The sequence below is a fragment of the Salminus brasiliensis genome, chromosome 4 (assembly GCF_030463535.1).
Source record: "Salminus brasiliensis chromosome 4, fSalBra1.hap2, whole genome shotgun sequence".
NCBI classification, from domain to species: domain Eukaryota; kingdom Metazoa; phylum Chordata; class Actinopteri; order Characiformes; family Bryconidae; genus Salminus; species Salminus brasiliensis.
Window position 1 is genome coordinate 23153809 of NC_132881.1, and position 4762 is coordinate 23158570.

At 40.8% G+C, this 4762-nt stretch overlaps 1 pseudogene; it reads left to right on the top strand.

Moving 5' to 3' along the window:
- The first annotated feature begins 4418 nt into the window (after nt 1-4418).
- On the top strand, nt 4419-4543 carry LOC140555027 (U1 spliceosomal RNA; annotated as a pseudogene).
- The last annotated feature ends 219 nt before the right edge of the window (nt 4544-4762 follow it).

Here is a 4762-nt window from a genome sequence, read left to right on the forward strand (position 1 = left end):
AGGAGCGGGAAATGCCAATTCTCACATAATGCTGCTTTAAAACTGCACTTTTATTTAAACCTTCTATGACTACTCGTTTTTATTAAATCATGCAAAAACAAATGTAATAGTTTAATATAATATGAAAACTTTGTGGAATTCACCATGGTAAGGACAATATTAGCATAAATACCACTATTCAGCTTATAGCAGTTTAGCCAACGTTTTAGCCCAGACTGGTTTCTGAATGAGGCACAACATCAGGGCATCAGTGTACAAATACCAGTCTTAAAGGTACAGTAAGAAAATCTGTCTCTAAGAACATTTATTTATTTGTTAAAGCATTTATGTTTCACTTAATCATAATATAATGAAGGATATTTAAATGTAGAGACTTTCTGATTTTCACTCAAGCATGTTTTTGCCTCTATATTTCCACTGTAATTGATTAACACTCATTCCTCTGGACATCTTCCACCTCTGACTGCATCCCTCCTGCAGATGACTGATGCTGACGGACACTCCTGATACAGAAACCGGCCAGTTAGCCTGCGCAGCCCAAGCCAACAGCTGACTGCAGTTGTTCTATTGGCTGCACACACGCTTTTCAAAGTTAGGCCCCGGCTGTTGGGCCATGTGACCACTGGAGCTCCTGCAGCTAGTTGTGGTCCAAAGCCTGAGAGAATGAGTGCAGATGCTCATTCCAGCATGACTAGTTATCCAATCTCCCAGTCAGGGCTGTTTTGGGTTCTGGTGGCTTTGTTGGTCCATCAAATGTTGGGGGGCCCTTGGGTGGAGCTCAGCAATCAGTCGGTGGCTTTACCAGTTTTTAATTCCAACAATCCAGAGACTCAAATGAGCATAGTTTAGCTTGTTTCAGCCTCAATTTAGATGTTTCTCCCAGTTGCTGGTTTTGCCAGCAGCTTCACGGGCCTACTGCGAAACTCGCCGCACCCCTGTGAGTGAAGACAACATATGGACAATGCCCTGGCTTCCTGTTTCGAGGCAATGTTGTTCTGGCAGGGTGGACTCCTGGGAAGAGGAGCACTACCTTTGACCTTTGAGAGAACTCATTTACTCTGGCCTGCAGTGAAAAGATGATGGGATCTGCAGGAAGGGATGCAGCCGGCCAGCTGTCTCTGGCAACACGCTGCAGTGCTCTGGAACACCTACGAGCGAATCCTTGCTCTTTTGAGTGCAGCAACAACAGCCTAATAGCTACGAATGTTAGTCACTGAGTTCAGATTTGGCGCTCATCATTTTAAGCTTAGGGATGCTCACTGCTTATTATAATTTTGTCCTGTTTTTTACTTTAATTGTTTTCTGTTATGGCACCAGTTTCATGCCTGAAAGCATACCTTGAGATCACAGATATGGGATTTTTAACAGTGAAAGTTTTGATGGAATTTTACATGCCTTCACCACCCACCTCCCACCACATTACCTCCTCTGCTCATGCACTGACAGCTGTGGCTCTAACATCACTTCACAGACCTTTATGAAATGCTTGTGGGCGTAATTCAAGCAGCCAGTATTTACAGACGCAGACCCATCTTCCTGTCGCCCTCACCATACGTGCAATCACACACATTCTGAGAGCTTGACAAAATCTGATATCCTTACACTACAGTGCTTATAAAAATGTCCCCAAATCCACCTGTTGGTTTTACATTCAATGCCCAAGTGAGATGTAATGCCGTAGACTCTGTTAGGATCAAGCTAAGACCATGTGTGACCTACCACATCATAGCTGAACGCTCTGCTGAATGACCTAAAGGCCAAGGGCAACATGTGGTAGGGCTACGATTAGGTATCAGGGAATGTGCTTTCTTGCTTGTTACAGCATGTTTTTGCTTTCCTCCATCCCACATACTTCCTTCTTGAGGGCCCTTTGGACTGCAACAATATCAAAGTGTATTATACTAGTGGCTCCCGACCTTGGTCCTGGAGTAATCTGGCACATTCTCTGCTCTAGCCTGGTCTGGGAGCACCCCAACACATTCACTTCTCCAACCCAGTGCTACATATTTTGCGCTTCATGTGTGATTCTGAAGTACCAATCCCTGCTCCATCCCTGGTCCTGAAAAATAACCCTGCACGTCCCCTGCTTCCTGCTAGTCTTCATCCAGTTGAAGTGGCTGTGTTACAGCACAAAAACACCAAAATATGCAGAGCAGAGGGTACACCAGGACCAGTAAGCCTGTGTGTTATTAAATTATTGTATTTATTGTATTATGAAATGAAATGAAAGCTAAAATCTCAGAAATGTAGGCTATTTAGAAATTCAGGCTTTTTTGCAATCCCACATTTTTCAGGTCCCAAATAGAGAATGTCCTGAAAAATGAGTCCATATGGTCACTCTAACTGTATGTAAACAAAATATTTATAAATAATAAATTATTTTTTTTTACATTTCATTTTAAAAATTTGCTGATTCTGTTTAGATGTTCTAGGAGTTGTAGATTTTCTTTCACCTAGCATGAAAATTTCCAACGGATTAGCATTGGTCATAAGAGTACATTAATTTCCATCAAATATTTAGATTCCTTTAAGACTGGAGTGTTTATTTTGCCTTCTGACCAATTATTCCAAAAAAGAAAAGAAATAAATTAAATAACATAAAAACTGAAAATAAATAACATAAAAACAACAGATCTGGGATTATTTATTTTTAATCATATTTCATACATCAAATATACAAATATATTGCTCAAAGCTATTGCTAAACAAACGGAAACATATAGGACACAAAATTGTTTAACCTCTTATTTTTGAGTCGCCTCATAAAATGTAAAACTCAGAAATCGGTATGTATTTAAAATTAAATTATTATATATTATTGTTTTAATTATATACTTATATTATTATATTTTAACTATGAAAAAAATAAAATGATTTAATGATATTTAATTATATATGATGTATTATTATTATAATAATTATATTATTATTAAATAATTCTTCAAAATAATAAATTATTCATGAATAAAAATCAATATTGCATATGTCTCAAAAATTCCAATATGCATCAGATATGAGATACTTTGGTTTAAAGAGTTAACATGTGGGGACAGATTGGCTTTGACGAGGTCACGTGTAGAAATACTGCAGCTGTAAGGAAAGAGGGTGATCAGTATAGGAGTTTGTTGCCATGCCCAACATTTTGCAACAGCTAGTAGTGAGCTGTCAGAACCTTGTTACAGTGAGCCAGTAAGCGAGTCGTTTACGCAGCCTGAGTCCTTCATCACTACACTGTCTTCTGATTTATGGGCATGGACAGCATGGACAAGAAGGCACTGAGGAGGCCCCCTAAGTTTTGGGCACAGCCACTCACTTACTTACAGTTAGCACCCATAGGATCCTCCACACGGGGGCGCTGTTATCACCCCGATAATGTTTCACTGAACAACACTGAAAAAGTCCCACACAGGACTTCACACTAATACATAGATGTATAAATGCGTGCATATGAGGTAAAAAGCCAAAGACTTAAGTTACTAAATATATCATAAGAATGTGGGTTTGTTTAACTGGGTCTTGTGTGATCCGTTTGGTAGCTAGTTAGCTAGCTAACAAACTACGTCTAGGTAGCTAAAGCATTTTAGTTAGCTAGCTAATCCTTGTCCTTGTATTGCTAGATGGACCCTGGAACGACGCCACGCCACGTGTTTGACAGTTCACCAATAAGTGGAAGCAGCCAGAACACGTGGTTAGCAGGTAGCTAGCTAGCCACATAATAATTTTTATTTTGATTTGTTTTGATTTAGGACAAATATTTAAGATTAAGCCAGACTGATTTGTCCTGACTGTTGGAATAACAGTCTAATAATAATAATAAAAAACATAATAATAAGTAATAATAAAAAACATAATAATAAGTATTTTCTTAGCCATGTTCAGCCTTCATCATTTATTACCTAATATATGTAACCGTGTATGATCATGTATGTTCAAATATGCTTCATTTCTTAATGTTTGTCACCCTGCGCCACAGGCTAATGCATGGGGTATGTATCTTTACCAACGGCACGGTTGCTCTAGACTGAAACATCGGCACTTGACTGTTGTAAAGGTAAGTAGTTAACATTCACCAAGACAACAAAATCCACCATTATTTTTTTTTGTCTAAACACATGCACTCCCAGAGCGGTGGGCAGCCATCTCTCCAGCACCCAGGAAGCGAAGAAGGTGACGGGCTTTGCTCAAGGGCCCAACAGTGGCAGATTGCCAATCCCAGGTATCAAACCTACAACCCTGTCATCAGTAGCCTGGAGTTCTAACCGCTGCCCCACCACTGCCCCAGTCAGGTGCTTTGGGTGTTAGGAGTGATTTCCAGTGTTAATGTTTAAATGAAAATAGAGCAGTTGCACTGAGAACAAGCTGTAGTAAAATTAGGAAAGAAAAGTTTGCAAGTATGTGGATTTTTATAGGTAGTAACTATACTTACCTGGCAGGGGAGATACCATGGTCAAGAAGGTGGTTCACCCAGGGTGAGGCTCAGCCATTGCACTCCGGTTGTGCTGACCCCTGCGAATTCCCCAAATGTGTGAATCTCGACTAGGGGGGAGTGGTGGCTCAGCGGTTAGAGCGCCGGACTATCGATAACAGGGTTGTGGGTTCAATTCCCGGGCTCGGCAAGCTGCCACTGTTGGGCCCTTGAGCAAGGCCCTTTATCCTCTCTGCTCCCTGGCGCTGGAGTTGGCTGGCCACTGCTCTGGGTGTGTGTACTCACTGCTCCTAGTTCGTGTGTGTGTGTGTGTGTGTGTGTGTTCGCTACCACGGA